Here is a 22,209-nt window from a genome sequence, read left to right on the forward strand (position 1 = left end):
CAAAGATGAGGAAATTGAAAATTTTTATCAACTTCTGCAGTCTGAAATTGACCAAACATGCAATCAGGATGTGTTAATTATCACTGGTGATTGGAATGCAAAAGTTGGAAACAAAGAAGGATCACTGGTAGTTGGAAAATCTGGCCTTGGTGACAGAAATAATGCTGGAACTCGCATGGTAGAATTTTGCAAGACCAACGACTTATTCATTGCAAAGACCTTTTTTCAACAACACAAACGGTGGCTGTACACATTGACTTCACCAGATGGAACACACAGGAATCAGATTGACTACATCTGTGGCAAGAAGCAATGGAGAAGCTCAATAACTTCAGCCAAAACCAGGCCAGGAGCTGATTGGGGAACAGACTATCAACTGCTCATATGCAAGTTCAACTTGAAGTTAAAGACAATTAAAACAAGTCCACAAGATCCAAAATATGATCTAGAATATATCCTTCCTGAGTTTAGAGACCATCTAATGAATAGATTTGGTGCATTGAACACCAATAAGCAAAAACCAAATGAATTGTGGATGACATCAAGAGCATCATCCATAAAGAAAGCAAGAGGTCACTACAAAGACAATAAAAGAAGAGAAGACCAAAATGGATGACGGAAGAGACTCTGAAACTTGCCCTTGAGTGGAGAGTAGCTAAATGGAAGAAATGACAAGATAAAAGAATTGAATCGAAGATTTCAAGAGCAGCTAGAGAAGGAAAATCCAATTACTATAATGAAATGTGCAAAGACTTGGAGTTAAAAAACCAAAAGGGAAGAACACACTTGGCATTTCTCAAGCTGAAAGAACTGAGGAAAAAATTTAAGCCTCGAGTTGCAATATTGAAAGATTCTAAGGGCAAAATATTGAATGATGCAGGAAACATCAAGAGAAGATGGCAGAAATACACAGAGTCAAAAAGAACTGGTCTATCTTCATCCATTTCAGGAGGTGGCATACGATCTAGAACCAATGGTACTGTAGGACTAAGTCGAAGCTGCAATGAAGGAATTCGTGAAGAACAGGGCTCCAGGGATTGATGAAATACCCATTGAGATATTTCAGACGGATGCTACACTGGAGGCACTCACTTGGTTATGCCAAGAGATTTGGAAGATAGCTACCTGGCTAACTGACAGGAAGAGATCCATATTTGTACCCATTGCAAAGAAAAGTGATCCCACACAATGTGGAAATTATTGAACAATATCATTAATATTGCATACAAGTAAGATCTTACTGAAAATAATTCAAAAACAGTTGTAGCAATATATTGACAGAGAACTTCCAGAGGTGCAAGCTGGATTCAGAAGAGGACGTAAAACAAGGGATATCATAGCTGCTGTCAGATGGATCTTGGCTCAAGGCAAAAAATACCAGAAAGATGTTTATTTGTGTTTTATTGACTATGCAAAGGCATTTGATTGTGTGGATCATGACAAATTATGGACAACATTGAGAAGAATGGGAATTCCCGAACACTTGATTGTGTTCATGAGGAACCTGTACCTTGACCAGGAGGCTGTCATTGGAACAGAATAAGGGGACATTACATGGTTTAAAATCAAGAAGGGAGTGGGTTAGGGTTGTATCCTTTCTCCATACTTATTCAATCTATATGCTGAGCAAATAATCTGAGAAGCTGGACTATATGAAGAAAAACAGGGCATCAGGATTGGAGGAAGAATCATAAACAACCTGAGATACGCTGATGATACAACTTTGCTTGCTGAAAGTGAGAATGACTTGAAGAACTTATTGATGAAGATTGAAGAACACAGTCTGCAGTATGGATTACATTTCAATATAAAGAAAACAATAATCCTCACAGCTGGACCAATAAGCAGCATCACGATAAATGGGGAAAAGATTGAGGTTGTCAAAGAATTCATGTTTCTGGGGTCTACAATAGAGACCAATGGAAGCAGCAGTCAAGACATTATACAACATGTCACACTGGGCAGGTAGGCTGTGAAGGAACTCTTTCAAATGCTGAGGAGCAAGGATGTCTCCTTGAGGACTAAGGTGCGCCTGACACAGGCCATGATATTTCCAATCACCTCGTATGCATGTGAGAGCTGGACAATGAATAAGGAAGACCGAAGAAGAGTGGATGCTTTTGAGTTTTGGTGCTGGTGAAGAATGCTGAAAATACCATGGACTGCCAAAAGAACTAACAGATCTTTCCTGGAGGAAGTGCAACCAAGATGCTCCTTGGAAGCGAGAATGGCCAGACTTTGTCTCACCTACTTTGGTTATGTTGTCAGAGGGGACCATTCCCTGGAGAAGGATGTTGTGCTTGGTAAGGTGGGAGGTCAGAGAAAGAGGGGAAGGCCTTCGACGAGATGGATTGACATGGTGGCTATGACAATGGGCTCAAATATAGGAGGGATCATGGAGCTGGCATGGGACTGGGCAGTGTTTTGTTGTGCTGTGCATGGGGTCGCTATGAGTCAGAAACGACTCGATGGCATCTAACAACAATAACATGCTGAGTGAAATAAATCAATCATAGAAGGACAAAGAGTGTATGAACCCACTATTGTAAAAAATCAAGGAAAGGTTTATTCAGGGAAGGAAACTCACTTTGTTGGTTACTGGGGATGAGAGAGAAGAGGAGGGAAAATGTCAGATTATTCTGGGTTTATACGTTGATTTGGCTGAAGGGAGGAATGGTATGGAAAGAGTCTGTGACTAGTGTGGTGACACTGGGGAAAGGAAAGACACTGAAATGTACACAAAAGATATAGACAAAAGAGGCAAATACTATTATATGCACAACACTGCAGTATCCCTAAAACCAAATACTAAGTTACAGATTAATGTGTAGACAGAAGAAATAAGGTAGGGTAGGAAAGCAGAGATACACCCTAGACCAAGGATAGATCTGGCTAAAGATACTCTTACATACACATTTGTGCTACAAAATTAGCCATATACATTACAGAAACAACAGAAGACAAGGTTGGAGTAACTTCTTAGAGACATCCAAATATCTTGTGAGATAGAATCACTGGGCCTGGGGTCTCAGGACCATAGTCTCAGGGCACACCATGCTCAATTGGCACATATAGTTCATAAAAACGTTGTTCTACAACCTACTTTGGAGATTAGCAACTGGGGTCTTAAAACCTTTTGAGTGGACATCTAAGATGCAACTACTGGTCTCCTTTCATCTGGAGAAAGAAGAGTGAAGAAAATAAAAATCATCTGGGAACAATTAGTTTTATGATAAGATGGACCACAAGGATTTCAGCCTCCACAACCCCAAGACCAGAACTAGATGGCACTCGACTGCCAATGCCAACTCTTCGGAAAGGGATCAAATCTGGAGATCCTGGATAGAGTAGGAGGAAAAATGGGGAACACAATTCAAAAACACAGAAATGACCAGAATTACTGGTGGAAAAGAGACTGATTGGTGGAACCACTGAGACTATGGCCCCAGGTTACCCTCTGGGCCTATAAATGGCCTCACCTCTGTGGATTGGCTCTCAGCGCAACAGTAGAAAGACCTACATGTAGAACACCTACCCCAGGGTGATGCACCCACCTACTCTAGAGAGATGCACCCCTTGGATCAGTTACCCATGAGACACCAAAGAGGTAGCACTCACATAAAGGGAAAGCTGGGAAGACAGGTATGTATAGATAAGAAGGGCACAGAGAGGGAGGAGAGTTTTTTATGGTTGGAGACAATAGTTAGGGCTGTGAAATCAGATGTGCATGAATTGAAAAAAAAAAAAAGTAACAAAACAATAAAAATAATAATGTCTTTAAAATCATAAAACACAATTTAAATAGATTTTTTTTCCAACTTTCATTTTAATTATTTGCACAACAAAGGACTAAATAAATATCTATTGGAAGATTGAAGGAAGAATAAATGATTTGGCTTTTTTGAATCCTCTGCCTCTTAATGAGCTTTATAATCTGTTTATTTTCCTAATCCCCTCTCACTAGTCCCTCATTGATTAAAGGTAGATTCCCCCCCTCTTTTTTTTTCTTTATTAAAGTGGGTATCAATCTGTCAGGTAAAACCTTGACTCCAAAGACATATGTCATGTGTTTAATCACCAAGCACTACCTGTTGTTGCACTACCTATGAACCCTAAAAATGTTGATGATAGACCTTTCATCATTGAAAGAATTCTTTCTGAGCCTAATGGTCTCACCTCACATTTTTATCCCTCCATTCAGTAATTTCTAAGAAGTTGTTGTCACTAACTCTGACTAATAATGAAGCTCTTACTTATTCAAAGATCCTTAGAGCTGAAAGAGTCCTTAGGGACCATCTCAACCACCCTCTTTATTTTACACATGTGACTATTGAGGTTCATTGCTATACAAGGACAACATTGGGTTCACCCAGCTAGTTAATAGTTGAATCACTGAAATCCAAGGCTTTGGAATTCCCAGTGCAGTGATCTTTCTACTTTATAATTGTGAAAGGAAGCTTCAGAAAGGGAAAGCCAAGGAACACCTAGTTTTATCTGCACCTGGCACTTTCCTTATATGGAAGAATGAATTTCCATCTGGTGCCCTTACCTCCCAGTGTTGAAGACCTCTCTGAAAACTTCTCCATTCTATGCAGAATCTTACAATATTATATCTCACTGAAACAACTATTCTAGGCAGTATTACTTTTCTGATTTACACTTTAAAGAACTTCCAAAGGGGCAAGGAGGCCACATCTTCTGACCACCTCTAACCCCACAAGAGGAAGACAGAGTCACCATCAGTAGCCCAAGACCTATTCCTATGAGGCCAGACATGCTGCCTTCCTCCAGCCTTTTCACCAACTATGACACCAACTGTTCCTCCCGTAGCACCCACCACCTCTCTGCTGGGTTCAATAATTTGCTGCAGTAGCCACACAGAACTCACCGATTATGGGGTTTATTAGAGAAGCACCAGGCTACAATTCAAGTTCAGGAACATGCTCAGTCTCTTTCAGCCCTCCGTCTCTCAGCCGGCAGTTTCTCTCAGTCCCTTTCCCAGCAGTGGATGTCTCTCAGTGTCTTTCTCTCAGCAGTCTATGTCTCTCTCTCAGCAGTGCATGTCTCTTGTGTCTCTCTCTCAGCAAAGCATGTCTCTTGTATCTCCTAGTTAGCAGTGAGAGATTTTTTTCTGCCTCTAGGAGGACTCCTTTTGAGCCTGGCAGAGTGGCAAACTAACCAATCCCAACATCAGAATTCTATACCTGAGAGAGAGTGAACATCCCAGAAGATTGCTTTGTGCTGCTTCTAACAGAAATACCCTAGGTGGACAACTTTAACAATCAGGAACTATTCAGTTGCTGATAGCAAATTCCATCATGGAGTTTACCAAGACTTATGGCTAGAAAAGCCATACTAGATAATTTACTGCACTGCAGGAACTTGGGATTTAGTGCCACAGCTTGTTGTCACACTTGATGTTTGATTTCATTAGAGCATAAATTTAGTTGGTGACTCATCTGGTAAACTTATTGAGAAAAATTCTACAGTTACAGGGTTGATCTCAGCTTTGTTGAGTAATCTACAGTCATTTAATCAAGTTTGGACAACTTAGGGCAGCCTGGGAAAAATCACAGTGGTCATATTTCTAATTTCCAAGAATTTGAGTTATTGAATATATGAGTTAGCACAAAGAACATCCTAAATTGTTCTTTATGGTTTTTGGACCTCTGATAATAATTTTATTTGTAAAAACATTCTGAAACTACAGATGCCAAATAAATCATATTTCTCTCAGTAATCTGAGTTGGGTGCAAAAGTGACCAGGTGTGGTCAAGTAGATTCCTTTTCTCTGAGTCTAGCATCACTTTAGCTAGTGCCTTCAATTACACATAAAATAATTTCTCTTTCTCCTTTTGCAACACAATCACTTGCTCATTGCAGCACATAAAGTTCACCAGAAAGACCAAGTGATAGCTTTGGAAGTGGGGTGATTTCAGGAACCATAGAGAAGACCTTAGTCATGTATACAATAATTCCCTAAGTTTACTAAGTATAAGAGAAACTATAGTGTAATTTTACATTTATTATCTCTTTTAAGCATGCTTTCTTTCATTGATTTATTCAACAACAACAACAACAAATTGAATTCTATCATGACCTTGGTACTGGAGATAAGGCAACAACACATTTTGTTGTTGTTGCTAGGTGCCATTGAATTGGTTCTGACTCAGAGTGACCCCAACTAAAGCAAGATAAAATACTGCCCAGTCCTATGACACCCTCACAATTGTTGCTATCATTGAGCCCATTTTTGCAGCCCCTTGTTGAAGGTCTTCCTCTTTTTCACTGACCCTCTACTTTACAAGCATGATGTCCTTCTCCAGGGATTGGTTCTTCCTGATAACATGTCCAAAGTACCTGAGATGAAATCTCACCATCCTTGTTTTGAAGAAACACTCTGGCTGTACTTCTTTCATGACAGATTTACTCATTCTTCTGGCAGTCCATGGTGTATTCAATATTCTTCACCAACATCATAGTTCAAATGCATCAACTTTTTTTGGGGGGGGGTCTTCCTTATTCATTGTTCAGCTTTCGCATGCATATTAGATGATAGCCCAATCTTCCTTTTGAGGATTGGGTGGTGGGTTTGAACCACCAGCCTTCTGGTTAGCAGTTAAATGCCTTGGGCACTATACCACCAGTGCTCCCTATAAAATGATGGAAAACAATATTCCTTGGGTCACATGCACCTTAGTCCTCAAGGTGACATCTTCACTTCTTAACATTTTAAAGTGGTATTTTGAAGCCTGATGCAGTGGGTCATTTAATTTCTTGACTGCTGTTTTCATGACTGTGGATTGTGGATCCAAGTAAAATTAAATCTTTGACAACTACAATATTTTCTCCATGTATCACAACATTGCTTATTGGTCCAGTTGTAAGGATTTTAGTTTTCTTTATGTTGAGGTGTAATCCATAGTGAAGGCTGTAGTCTTTGATCTTCAGCAGTAAGTATTTCAAGTCTTCTTTGCTTTCAAGCAAGGTTGTGTCATCTGCATATTGAACGGCCAATTCTGGTGCCACATTCTTAGTTATACACTCGAGCTTCTTGGATTATTTGCTCAGCATACCGACTGAATACGTACAGTGAAAGAATACAACAGACACACCCTTCCTGATTTTAAACCACTTAGTATCTTCTTGTTCTTTTTGAATGACTGCTTCTTCATCTATATACAGGTTTCTCATGAGTACAATCAAGTGTTCTGGAATTCTCAGTTTTTGCAATGTTATCCATAATTTGTTATGATCCACACAGTCAAATACCATTGCATAGTCCATAAAACACAGGTAAACATCTTTCTTGTATTCTCTGCTTTCAGCCAAGATCCGTCTATCATCAGCAATTATATCCCTTATTCCATGTCCTCTTCTAGATCTGGCTTGAATTTCTGTCAGTTCTCTATATATGTACTGCTGCAATAATTTTTGAATTATGTTTGCAAAATTTTACTTGCATGTAATGTAATATTAATTATATTGTATGATAATTTTTGTTCTGGGTGGGGGGGACTACCTTTCTTTGGAATGGGTACAAATATAGATCTCTTCCAGCCTGTTGGCTAGGTAGCTGTCTTCCAAATTTCTTGGCAGAGATGAGTGAGCATCTGTGTGTTGAAATAGCTCAACCAGTACTCTGTCCATTCCTGGAGGCTTGTTTTTCACCAATGCTTTCAGTGCTGCTTGGACTTCTTCCTTCAATACCATTAGCAGTTGACCATGTGCCACCTTCTGAAACGGTTGACTGTTGACCAATTTTTTTTAGCACAATGACTGTGTTTTCCTTCCATATTCTTTGGATGTGTCGTGTACCATTCAATATTTGCCTATAGATTTCTTCAATATTGCAACTGGAGACTTGAATTTTCTCTTCATTTGTTTCCGCTTGAGAAATGATATGTTATTCCTTTTGGTTTTCTAACTCTTGCTCTCTGAACATTTCATTATAATACTTTACTTTGTCTTCTCGAACTTCCCTTTGAAATCTGTTCAGTTCCTTAATTCATCATTTCTTCCTTTTACTTTAGCTACTCTACATTCATTTCTATTTATTTATTTAGTGCATTTTATTGAAATATAATTTATGTACAGTGAAATACACAAAACTAAAGTGACATGGCTCAATGCATTTTTTTTTTCAGTGTTCCCTCCCCTCCACTCCCACCCCTGGCAACCAACAAAGAAAGTACACTCCATATATAAACCTTTCCTTGACCCTCCACAACAACGAAATAATACTATAGTTGTCCTTCTGTGATTGACTTACTTCCCTCAGCATAATGTCCTCTAAGTTCATCCATATTATGCAGTGTTTTTCAGATTCTACATTATTCTTTAGTGCTGCATAGCATTCCATTATGTGTATGTACCATAGTTTGGTCATCCACTCTTCCTCTATAAATCTTAGAGATAAGTCCTTTCCCAGATAAATAATTATCAGCAGATATGAATTTGTTGCTGTCATTTTTTTTATGTGCTTTTTTTGTGGTGTCGATTTCTTTGTTCCATAGAATTTTCTATGCTGAGCTCATTTTCTTTATGAATCGTATTATCACTTCCTTCATTGCTATTGTTTTAGTATTTGCTGAATATTTATGCTGGTCCTCTTTTTTGATGTGAAAGTTTATCATTTTTCTTTGAGGTTACCCTGTGATTTATAGTTTTCTTCCCATGTTTAGAACAGTCCATTCTATCTTGTAGTTGTCTTGACCTCCCTACCATCTAGAAGTTCTGTAACTACACAGTTTTTTTTTCCCCCCTCTTTTTGGTTTGTAGTTGTCCTCATTTGTCAATTGATGTCTCTGGTTCCCTGTTTACAATCTTGTAGGCTTATTTACTTTGGATACTTCCATAGATGGGTTGGGTTATATTATCACATGTGTTAATGGTCAGTTGTTGTTGGTTGTTATTGCTTCTCTGTCCAAAGGGCTCCCTTTAGCATCTCTTGTAAGGTTGGTCTGGTTTGAACAAATTCCCTTAATTTCTGCTTATATGGAAATCTCCTGATTTCACCATCATATTTGAGGGATATTTTTGGTGGGTACATAATTCTTGGTTGGAAATTTTTATCTTTCAGGGTTTTATATGTACTATCCCATTGTCTTCTCACCTGCATGGTTTCTGCTGAGAAATCTGAGCTTAGCCTTATTGGTTGCCCCTTGTAGGTAACTTTTTGTTTTTCCCATGCTGCTCTCATGATTCTTTCTTTGTCTTTGGTTTTGGTGAGTTTGATGATGATATGCTTGGGTGATTTTCTTTTGAGGTCTATCCTGTTTGGAATTCATTGGACTTCCTGAGTGGATATATTCTCATCTTTCATCATACCAGGAAAATTCTCTTCCAACAAATCTTTGACAATTTTCTCTGTGGTTTTATTTGTCTCTTTCTGTTCTGGAATTCTGAACACACATAGGTTATTACTTTTGATGGTATCCCACGTGAACATTAGGCTTTCTTCATTTTGTTTTGATCTTTTTTTCTGATTTATCCCTTTCTAAAGAAGTGTTCAGGTATTTTCCTTCAATCTCCCTAATTCTGTCTTCCATTGATTCAATTCTGCTCCTTTACCCATTCAATGTCTTATCTATTTCTGACAACTTAGTATTAATCTCTTGGATTTCTGTGTGTAGATTTTGCGTCATTTCTAATTTTTCATTTATTTTGTCATTTTGTTCTTGTATTGTCTTTCAAGATTGTTCTGGGTTTTTTTCTGTGTTTTCCTTGATCTGTCTCTCAATTCATTGAAGATACCTAAATATAATTCTTTTGAATTCCTTAACAGGGAGTTCCAATGCTGTGTCTTTCTCAGGGATGTGTTTTGGGTCTGTATCCTGGTCCTTTGTTTCTCCTGCTTTACCTTGCTTCTTTGTATGGACAGTGATGTTCTGTTGTCTTCGAGACATTGTGACGTTTTTGTGTTTATATTTAATTGGTGATCGTATGTTGGAGTGACTTGCTCATGATTTTCGTCTTCTTTTTTTGTATGTTATCTATGCAAGCAGGGTACTGTGCTCCTCAATTCACTAGTTGACAGCACTTATACACTCACCACCTGTTTCCTTTCCTGTTGTCAGCCTCTCATATGTCCCTGCTGACCTTGGCAAGTAGAGCCTATTCTTAGGTCCCTGGAATCCGAATTAGAATGCTATCACTTTAAAATCCAAAATAGTTGCCACTTGTAAACATTCAAAATGGCTGCACCCTCCAGACAGCGGAAAGTCAACAGCTTAGGTTGTCTCCCTCCTTGCTGTTTCCCTTCCTAGTCACAGAACACCAGCACAGTCATCTCTGCAGCCCTTGGTGACCAGGGCTGATCTTTAGGTCAATTCTTAGGTCCCAACACCACTTGGAAATATTCAGCCTGTTGGTCCCATCAGAGTAGCTGACAGTCCGCAGCTCTGACCATTTCTGTACTCACTGTTTACGTTCAGGTTTTTCCATTAGTTGGTGCCTAATCCACTTCTGCATAGTTCCTTGCAAAGCTCAGGGCTCCAGGATTATCTTCCATAACTCTGTCAATTGATATTTCTTTTCTTTGTTGAAGAGGTTCTGTGTTGCTTGTCTGCCTTCTCCCCCATCTTGCCAGAAGCCTAGCTACTCTACATTCAAAAGAAAGTCTCAGGGTCTCTTTTGACATAGATTCTTATGTTTTCTTTCTTTCATGTCTTTTTAATGAACTTTTTGCTTTTGCACATATATTACAGATGTTGAAACTAAAGCTTAGTCACTTAACTAATCAAGGGAGGAACCAAAGCTTGGACTCGATACAATGCATATCTCAAAGAAACAAACATGTGGCCTAGGTTTATTTTTCATGCTCTCTGTTTGTAACATCTAACTTTACTGAAACCTAGGAAGACCCTACCTTCTCTGATACTCACGAAGAGGTAAAATAACTTTCTTGAGTTGAGAACTTTTGACTCTGGGCATAATAAAATAATGGCTTTTATATCACATTCACGTTCATTTTCTACCATGTTTACATGAAGATTGGCTGAACAAAAGAGCAGCTGAAAGGGAATCATCATCTGTCCACATGGAATCCATCTCACCACCCCTGAGTTAGATTAAAATGGCCACAAATTCATTGTCATTCATTTTGGAACACTTGGCATAGGGAAGCTTCCTCTGGAATCTGACCACCATGCTGTGAGAAACATAAGCCTCATAGAGAGATCAATATCAGCTTTCTGGGCAACTGCCACAGCTGGGCTTCCAGCCATCAGCCAGTGTCAACTGCCAGTCATTCCACTCCATGCTTCAGAAATGTGGGAGAAGTTACATTGCATGTGGGTCTTCACACCCCAGATATACCAGTCACTTCAGCCACTCCAACTGTGAATCAGAGTTGGTCAGAGTTCAACAACCCAACCTAGACCTTCCTAAATTTCTGACCCATAAAAGTCAAATGAAATTGTTGTTTTCAGCCACATTTTTGTGTAGTTTGTACACAGCAATAGCTAACTGGAGCAATGCCTTTTGAGCAGCTCACCCAGGAATACACTCTCCTAAGCTGCCTCCTCCTCTCCTCCCACTTTACACTCAAGTTCTCCCATAGGAATTTCATTTACTATTGGGACTTCACACAGCATGGTTAGACAGTGAAGCCATTTTTGTAAAAGATGACTTGGGAGGTTCCATTTTCATATTGCATGCATTTTTCATTTGTACACAGCTGACAGCTAGAAACCCCCAGACAAAGGGAGTGAGTGAAATATGAGTGTATATCCCTAGCCATATGATTTATCACCTTGTCTCTGTGGGGCTTGAGAAGACCACCAGAGCTGGGAGTATGCAAGTGGGTCTCTGTGATGACTCCAGGTTCTCTCTGGATTCCATCTGGATTCATAGCTTTGATTGTGACTTTTATAGCAAGAGAGAACAAAGTGTGGTCCCAGGGTGGCTTCTTCTGACAGCCTGATGGTATGATACATAAGTGGCTTGTGAATGTGCCAGACAGCAAGTCTCTGCCTAAAGAGCCAGCCCTTCATCTTCACCTCACCACAAGATGTGTGCTGCAGCTGGATATACGGATGAACAAATATGCTTCTTTTCTCCAAGAGTGTAGGAGAGTATGTATGTGTGTAAAATTAATTTATTACTTGGGCTGAATTTCATGTAGTATGAACAGGTAATGGCTTTATTATTTTCTCACTATTTTCTTTAGTGTGCTTTTTCTCATTTCCCTTCCTTTCCCCTTGATGACATCTCTGGGAGATTCCATAGCTGTATATAATCTCTTTTAAATTATTTTGATAATGTAGAGTCTCATTCAGGTATTAAAAAGCCTAATGATATCCTTTTCATAAGACTCTAAGATCACATCAAATTTAAAGTTTCTTTCCTTTCTTCAGAACAGGATTGACTCATGTTTTGGACAGAAGTGTAGGAACAAGTGTAATCTTTTTTCTCATTCTTCCTTCACCTCCTTTGGCTCCTGCTTTGTATTCCTTCAGGATTTGAGAATGAGGGAGGGATTAGACATAGGAAAAACAAAGGATGGAGGGTTTACATGATTAATGGTAACAGGCATCAGTATCCAGCTGTGGCAGGCATCTAAATTCTGCAGGAAGTACATTGATACATTTTTCACAATGCTTTCCTACATACTATCACCACCCCAGCCCCAACATAGTGATTCCTGTAATGCATTTTCCAGATATAGTGCCCCATTTTCTGGGGCACCTTATAACCCTTTTCTAGCTCCTGCTACTTTGAGGTAAATCCCTAGGCACCAGCTCTCTTGAGCATGATCCCATCAAACTGTCTTGTGCTTGACCTTTACCCTCTGAGCTATCCACTTGGTTCATAGGAAACTTACACTTGATGGCAACTAGTTTTTTTATTTAGACGAGAGATAAAGAAGGTCTGCTGCTTTAAGGTTGTTGTTTTTGGGTACCATCAAATTGGCTCCAATTCTTAGTGACCTTACACATAACAGAACAAAATGTTGCCTGGTCTTGCCCATCCTCACAATTATTGCTATGTTTGAGTCCATTGTTGCAGTCACTGTGTCAATTCATCTCTTTTTTGCTGACACACTATATTACCAAGCATGATATCTTTCTCCAGCAACTGGTCTCTCCTGATAACATAGCCAAAGCAAGTAAGACAAAGTCTTGTCATCTCATCCCTAAGGAGTATTTTGGCTGTATTTCCTGCAAGACACATATGTTCATTCTTCTGGCAGCCCATGGCATATGTAATATTCTTCACCAAAATAAAAATTTGAATGTGCCAGTCCTTCATCTATCCTCCTTTTCATTGAAATATTAAAAAGAAGACCAAGGAAGAATTGTTTTAAAACAGAAGATTTGAAATGGAGAAGAGCGCTGGTTCAAGAGGGATCTTTAGGCAGAGCCTGGACCTTAACTAAGTATAGAGAACTCAGAGTCATTGGAAGGTGGTGAAACTTTCTCCCAGTCCCCCTGGCAATTTCTTTTACCTGCAAAATTTTACCCACTTGCAACTTCTTTAGGCACCCAGTTGTGTTCCTAAATGTCTTCACCTAGTGTGTTCCCTTCTGCAGGAGTGACAAACACCAATAAACAGAAGAAAAAGTACTTTTTTAGTGGTGGTGGGTATGGTTCATATGGTCACAGTTCAATTACCTTAGTAATTGGCTACCTTGTTGTTGTTGTTGTTAGGTGCCGTTGAGACATTTCTGACTCATAACAACTCCATGCACAGCAGAACGAAACACCGCCCGATTCTGCCCCAGCTCCATGATCCTTGCTATACTTGAGTTCATTGTCACAGCCACCATATCAATCCATCTCGTCGAAGGCCTTCCCCTCCTTCGTCAACCCTCCAACTTACCAATAATGACATCCTTCTGCATGGAATGGTCCCCTCTGACAACATGACCAAAGTAGGTGAGACGAAGTCTGGCCATCCTTGCTTCCAAGGAGCATCTCGGCTGCACTTCCTCCAGGACAAATCAGTTAGTTCTTTTGACAGTCCATGGTAACTTCAGCATTCTTTGCCAGCACCACATATCAAAAGCATCAACACTTCTTCAGTCTTCCTTATTCATTGTCCAGCTCTCACATGCATATGAGGCGATTGGATATACCATGGCTTGTGTCAGGCACACCTTAGTCCTCAAGGAGACATCTTTGCTCCTCAGCACTTGAAAGAGTTCCTTCACAGCTGACCTGCCCAGTGCTATACATCATCTAATGTCCTGATTGTTCCTTCCATTGGCATCAATTGTAGAACCAAGCAACATGAATTCTTTGACAACCTCAATCTTTTCTCCATTTATCATGATGCTGCTCATTGGTCCAGTTGTGAGGATTTTTGTCTTCTTTATATTGAGATGTAATCTATACTGCAGACTGTGTTCCTCAATCTTCATCAGTAAGTGCCTCAAGTCATTCTCATTTTCAGCAAGCAAAGTTGTATCATCAGCGTATTTCAGGTTGTTAATGATTCTTCTTCCAATCCTGATGCCACATTTTTTTCATGTAGTCCAGGTTCTTGGATTATTTGCTCAGCATATAGATTGAATAAGTATGGGGAAAGGATACAACGCTGACACACTCTCTTCTTGATTATAAACCATACAGTGTCCCCTTGTTCTGTTCGAACGACAGCCTCCTAGTCAAGGTACAGGTTCCTCATGAGTACAATCAATGTTCGGGAATTCCCATTCTTCTCAATGTTACCCATAATTTGCCATGATCCACACAATCAAATGCCTTTGCATAGCCAATAAAGCACAAGTAAACATCCTTCTGGTATTCTTTGCCTTGAACCAGGATCCATCTATCAGCAGCTATGATATCTCTTGTTCCACGTCCTCTTCTGAATTCAGCTTGCACCTCTGGAAGTTCTCTGTCAATATACTGCTGCAACCATTTTTGAATTATTTTCAGTAAGATCTTACTTGCATGTGATATTAATGATATTGTTTGATAATTTCCACATTGTGTGTGATCATCTTTCTTTGGAATGGGTACAAATATGGATCTCTTCCAGTCAGTTGGCCAGGTAGCTCTCTTCCAAGTCTCTTGGCATAACTGAGTGAGTGTCTCCAGTGTGGCATCCTTTTGTTGAAATGTCTCAATGGGTATTCTGTCAATTCCTGGAGCCTTGTTCTTCGCCAGTTCCTTCATTGCAGCTTCGACTCCCTCCTTCAGTACCATTGGTTCTAGATCATATGCCACCTCCTGAAATGGATGAAGATTGATCAGTTCTTTTTGGTACAGTGACTGTGTATTTCTTCCATCTTCTTTTGTTGTTCCCTGCATCATTCAATGTTTTGCCCTTAGAATCTTTCGATACTGCAACTCGAGGCTTAAATTTTTTCTTCAATTCTTTCAGCTTGAGAAATGATGAGTGTGTTCTTCCCTTTTGGTTTTCTAACTCCAGGTCTTTGCACATTTCATTATAGTAATTGGCTTTGTCTTCTCGAGCTGCTCTTTGAAATCTTTGGTTCAATTCCTTTATCTTGTCATTTCTTCTATTTGTTTTAGCTACTCTCTGCTCAAGGGCAAGTTTCTGAGTCTCTTCTGTCATCCATTTGGTCTTCTCTTCTTTTGTTGTCTTTTTAGTGACCTCTTGCTTTCTTCATGGATGCTGCTCTTCATGTCATCCCACAATTCCTCTGGTTTCGTCATTGGTGTTTAATGCAACAAATCTATTCTTTAGATGGTCTCTAAATTCAGGAGGGATATATTCTAGAACATATTTGGGCTCTCGTGGACTTGTTTTAATTTTCTTTAACTTCAAGTTGAACTTGCATATGAGCAGTTGATGGTCTGTTCCTCAGTCAGCCCCTGGCCTGGTTTTGGCTGAAGATATTGAGCTTTTCCATCGCCTCTTGCCATAGATGTAGTCAATCTGATTCCTGTGTATTCCATCTGGTGAAGTCCACGTGTAGAGCTGTCGTTTGTGCTGTTGAAAAAAAGTTGTTTGCAATGAATAAGTCGTTGGTCTTGCAAAATTCTACCATGCGAGTTCCAGCATTATTTCTGTCACCAAGGCCAAATTTTCCAACTACTGGTGATTCTTCTTTGTTTCCAACTTTAGCATTCCAGTCACTAGTGATAATTAATAAATCCTGATTGCAAGTTCTGTCAATTTCAGACAGCAGAAGTTGATAAAAATCTTCAATTTCCTCATCTTTGTCTTGGGTGGCTGGTGCATAAATTTGAATAATAGTCGTATTAATGGGTCTTCTTTGTAGGCATATAGATATTATCCTATCACTGACAGCATTGTACTTCAGGAAAGATCTTGAAACATCTTTTGTTATGATGAATGTCATGCCATTCCTCTTTAAACTGTCATTCCTGGCGTAGTAGATCATATGGTTGTCTGATTCAAAATGGCCAAAACTAGTCCATTTCAGCTCACTAATGCCTAGGATATCAATCTTTATGTGTTCCATTTCATTTTTGACAACTTCCAATTTTCCTTATGAATAGCAGAGAAACACTGTCTGATACATTACTGTGCAAATTTATGAATAGTCCAGAAACATTATCCAATACAGAGGAGGAAGATGAGTCACTTAGCTTTGAAAGCTCTCAAAGTAGGACTGGGAAAGAGCTGCATTATCAGAGTAAAACCAGCCTTACTCATATGGATAAGGTAAAGCTTTCAAGAACTCCATTTGCTGACGTGGCACCACTCAAATTGAGGAAAACAGGAAGCAAACATCCATTAATAATTGGAACATGAAATGTATGAAGTATGAATCTAAGAAAATTGGCACATAACAACAGCAACAACAACAACAGTAAGACTGAATCTAACTTAGAAATGTTGTTGTTGTTGTTGTTATTTGCCATCGAGTCGGCCCCGACTCATAGCGACCCCTCCTTGGGTTTCTGAGGCAATATCACTATGGAGGTAGGAATGCCCAACCTTCCTTCCCAGGAGTGGCTGGTGGGTTTGAACTGCCAGGCTTCTGGTTAGCAGTCAAGTGCCTTAGGCACTATGCTACCAGAGCTCCTAACTTAGAAATGTAAGGAGTTGTTATTTTAAACCATTTCTGTTTGTGCAACTCATTTTACAGTTAATAATGTGACATTTATTCTCTTGTTTGCTCCAATTGTTATTTAAGTTAGTAAATGCATTCTGCCCCATTTCTCCAGGCTTGATTCCCAAGGTAACAGCTAGTGTACTTAAACAGCTTAAGTTTATGTGTCAACATGGCTGGGCTTGGTTTTGAGTGGATGGGCAGCTGGATGTAGTTATTCCCCATAACGCGATTGGTAATCAACTCCATGGTGGAATCTACTGGAGCAGCTGAGTAGCTGCCTTAGGATATGGTCTGCTTCCAGTATATAAGGAGAAGCCTTAAGAAAGGCCTCTGCGGTTTTCGGCATGCTTGGACCCTGCATGCAGCTCAGTCTTCATTCAGCAGCCTGCCATGTTTCCTTCTGATCTTGGGACTGTCTCTGGACTTGAACCAGTGGTCTGCCATGTTGTTTGGTAATCTTGGGACTGTACCACTTTATTTGTCAACCTTGGGCTTTCCTAGTCCTGAGAAGGAATGGAACTGATTTCTAATACTTGAATGACCCTCAGATGTTTTTCTTGGGTAAATCTTCACATTCTCTGTTTCTTCCTCTCTCAAGTAAAGACCTTGCCTTTTTCTCTTCTCCATGTTGTTACATGCCCTTCAGTCTTTTCCACCCATCATGACTCTTTGTACAACAAAATGAACTAATGCTTAGCTCTGCCCCACCCTCAATCCCCAATCCAAATTATTGCTGTGTGAATCCACTATTGCAGCCACGGTGTCATTTCATCTCATTGAGGGTCTTTGTCTCTTTCCCTGACTCTCTATATTATCAAGCATGGTATCTTTCTCCAGGCACTGGACCCAGGTCCAAAAGTACAAGAGATGAATTCTAGCCATCCTTCTAAGGAGAAGTCTGCTGTACTTTTTCCAAGACAGATTTGTTCATTCTTCTAGTAGTCTATGCTATGTTGAATATTCTTCACCAAAACCACAATTCAGATGCATCATTTCTTCTGTGGTTTTCCTTATTCATTGTCCATGCTTTCACATGCATATGAGGCAATGGAAAATACCATAGTTGGATCAGGTGCACCTTAGTCTTCAAAGTGACATCTTTTCTCTTTAACACTTTAAAGAGGTCTTTTGCAGCAGATTTGCTCAGTGCAATATGTCATTTGATTACTTGACCACTGCTTTCAAGGACGTTGATTGTGGATCTAAGCAAAATGCAAACCTTGAGAACTTCAAACTTTTCTCTGTTTATCATGATGTTGCTTATTTATCCAGTTGTGAGAATTTTTGTTTTCTTTGTAGTAAAGTGTAATTCAGTTATAGTCTTTGATCTTCAATAAGGGCTTCAAGTTCTTTTTACTTTCAGCAAACAAGATTGTGTCATCTGCATATCACAGGTTGCTAATGAGTCTTCCTCCAATCCTGATGTCACATTCCTCTTCATATAGTCCAGGTTTTTGGATTATTTGCTCAGCATGTAGTTTGAGTAAGTATGGTGAAAAGATAATATCCTGACTTTCAATGAGAGGAAAGAGCCTTTGTCACAGATCAAATTTACCAAAAAGTTTACATATACTCAAGGCTACATATGTAAGATTTCTGTATCAACTTCATTCGTTTTCAAAAGTCACTTTGGAGCAGATTGTATTTTGAAATCACATTCACTGCTGTATCCATTTCTATCATCCAGTAGCTGCTTAGCCATTACCATATCCTCACTAATTCCTAGTTTAGACTGTGAGTTTCTTTTGTTTGAAGGAAGGCTGCAATGTTTTCTATTTTTTTCCTTTTATTTATTTATTTATTTATTTATTTATTTATTTTTACTAGTTGGATTTGAGGACTGAGCCTGACTCTCTCAGAAATGAAGAAAATTCATGCCAATCTAGAGAATGTGAGAGTAAGGAAGGTTTCAGAAAGAAGACTGTGAAGGGGAGGGAGTGTATTTTATATGTTGCCATGGGCATGGTCAGTTGTGCTGAAAGACCTTCAAAGCCTCTGCCTTATAATACTGGGTTGTTATATTCTTTGCAGATTAGATTCTCAATGAGAACTGAATGGTGGCTTTTGCTTCATGGACATAAAAGTTTTCTTTGTGGAGCCTTATGCCCATTGGAACGAGGAATGGAGCCCACCTCACCAGGCAGGTGGAAGGTTTTCATGTAGTGGAGGCAGAACAGAGGACTGGCTTTATAGAGTGCCCTATCAGGTGGATACATATTTGACACAAGAACGCTGAGTTATCAAGTTTTCTCCAAGGGCAATCATATATCTTGGGGAGTCAGAGCCAAATTATATTTGACATTTCATTTAAAGCCTGAGACATCTTGATGTTAAACCAGAGTAGAAGAGTGCTAAAGCATGAGGTCATTCAATTTGACATAGAGGATCTTTCTATTCCTCTCTCACCTGCATGGGTAACAGACAAGTCCTGATAGTTCTTCCTTATTTCATCCAGTTGAAAATCACTGAGTTAGCTCTCTGCTGAAATGACACTAGCTCATTCTGTCTGGCGACGTGAAAGGAACACATCTGGCATCATTTAGAAGCTGCATCCTGGCTGGTGTTATTTATGCAGTGAGTGAAAAAAAGCTATATTTACTTGGTTTACTCTCCAGATTGAAGAGATAGAGGGATTTTTATTTTTTATTTTTTTTTTTTTTGCCTGTATGAATGAGAGATACACCCATCAGGTGACATTTTCCCCAAACGGAGGAGGTGGGCCACAGGAGCCTGGGAAAACACCCTTTCATTCAAGGTGGCGGTGAATCCCATATTCTTTCCTTTTCATGAAAGTTTTACACTTGTCCATGTGGATTTGGAAGAGAGAGCAGAGATGAGAAAAAAGGAAGAAGGAAGGCTAATTTAAACCAGTGTTCTCTAGATGGTATGAAAATAAAGTATCATATTGCCTAAAACTAAGAAATATGTAAGTATATTATATTAACACGGTGGTACATGAATATAATTCATAGGTAAAGAAATGTAAATATATTAAGAAACAACGCTTTTTTTTTTTTTTTTTCAAACTGGAAGCTGTGTGTGATCAAGAAGTCCATGAATGGTGCAAGTAGTTAAAATACTCTGCTGTTAACCAAAAGGTCGGAGGCTCGAGTCCACCCAGAGATACCTTAGAAGAAAGGCTTGACAATCTACTGCTAAAAAAGTCAGCCATTGAGCCCCATGGACTACAGTTCTAATCTGACACACATGGGGTCACCATAAACTGGAATTGACTTAACAGAAACTGTAAATTCGTGCATGATTAAAAATATTTCCAGACAATCAGCCACTGGCTTACACTGATGGTGTCGTTAACCTCTGCCTTACCAAAAAACCAAACTCACTGCCTTCGAGTCAAATCTGACTCATAGCGAACACTCCTTGGGTTTCCAAAGCTTTCTCTCTATGGAAATAGGTTGCCCAGTATTGCTTCCAAGGAGTATCTGGTGGGTTTGAACCACCAGTCTTCTGGTTAGCAGTCAAATATCTTAGGCACTACGTCATCAGAGCTCCCAACCTTTGCATTAAGAAGTTACAAAAACAGAGTCTATAGTAATTATTTCATAAATACCTAGTGTGTAAATAGTTCTGTGCTAAATTTAGCAACATAAATCAAGAATGATGTTGGTCCTTGCCGTCAAAGTGCTCCCATGTGGGGAAGTGAAAGGAATATGCAGAGTCCCAAGGAAGCTGCTGAGGACTAGGATGTGCATCTATCTTTTAATATCCACTAGCTCTTGTGGCATAGTGCCTAAGGCATTTGACTGCTAACCAGAAGGCCTGCAGTTCAAATCAACCAACCATTCCTTGGAAGGAAGGTTGGGCAATCTACTTCCGTAGTGATACCACCTCAGAAACCAAGGAGGGGTTGCTATGAGTCGGATCCAACTCCATGGCAGTGCATTGCGTTGTTGCATATTTCTGCCAAGCCTGCCAAGATGCAGGTGATCAATAATGGTGGAGTGAAGGAATGAGTGATTGAGGGAATAAAGAAATGAAAAAGTGCTCTGTCACATCAGACCTACATCAGACTTAAGGGTCAATGGAGAACTCAAAATGGCCTAGTGGCAGTGGTCACAGGGAACTCAGAAGAAAGAGAAAGAGAAAGAGAAAAAATGACAAACTGAGTATTCGTATTTTATCTCTGAACTTCTACAAGTGTAGCCAATTTCTTCTCAGGCTCTCTTGTTAAAAGGGCTCCTCCACAAATGAGAACAAACACGCTGATCCCTCAAGCACCATCTGTCTTTGCACCTCTCTGCTCCAAAATATCTGTTTTGCTTCATTAATATCTCTTCTTAAAATACCCCTTTAATGTTACAGCCAAATCATTATGCTTTTGTGTTGTGGTATTGGTGAACAATACTGGAAGTACCATGGACTGTCAGAAAAATGAACAAATCTGTCCTGGAAGAAGTGCAGCCAGAATGCACCTTGGAAGTGAAAATGGTCAGACTTCATCTCACCCTGCTTTGGTCATGTTTTCAGAAGGGACCTGGAGAAGAATATGCCTGGTAAATTGGAGGATCAACAAGATGGAATGACACAGTGGCTGCATTGATGAGCTAAGGCATAGCAGGGGTTGTGGGGATAGCACAGGACCAGGCAGTGTTTCATTCTGTTGTACATATGGTCGCTGTGAGGAGGAGCCGACTCGATGGCACCTAACACCAGCAACAACAAATGTTACAGAACACATACAAATGTATTGCAGAATTTTAGAAAAATAAAAATAAAAAACCAAAATAGCACATCCTCATCATTAAGAAGTCACCACTGCTATCATCTTGGGGCATATCCATCTATGCTTATCTACAACAAATTTGATGAGATCATACTATGCATACTACTCTGAAGCCTGCTTCTTTTTCAACTACAGGTATACCTTAAAGATATTGTAGGTTCACTTCCAGCATACCTCAATAAAGCAAATATAACAATTAAATGAGTCACATGAGGTTTGTTTGTTTTTTTTTTTTGTTTCACAGTGCATATAAATGTTGTTTACACTATACTGTATCTACTAAGTGTGCAATTGCATTATGGAAAACTTTGAAATATTATGAGGATTACCAAAATGCAATAAAGAGACACAAAAGGAGCACATACTAGGCGGGGCAAGATGGCGGACTAGGCAGAAGGATTGCACAGACCCTCTTCAACAAAGAAAAGGGAAACCAATTAATACAGACACAGAAGATAATCTTGGA

The sequence above is a fragment of the Orycteropus afer genome, unplaced genomic scaffold, assembly GCF_000298275.1.
Source record: "Orycteropus afer afer isolate SDZICR_OR568_19922 unplaced genomic scaffold, OryAfe1.0 scaffold00161, whole genome shotgun sequence".
NCBI classification, from domain to species: domain Eukaryota; kingdom Metazoa; phylum Chordata; class Mammalia; order Tubulidentata; family Orycteropodidae; genus Orycteropus; species Orycteropus afer.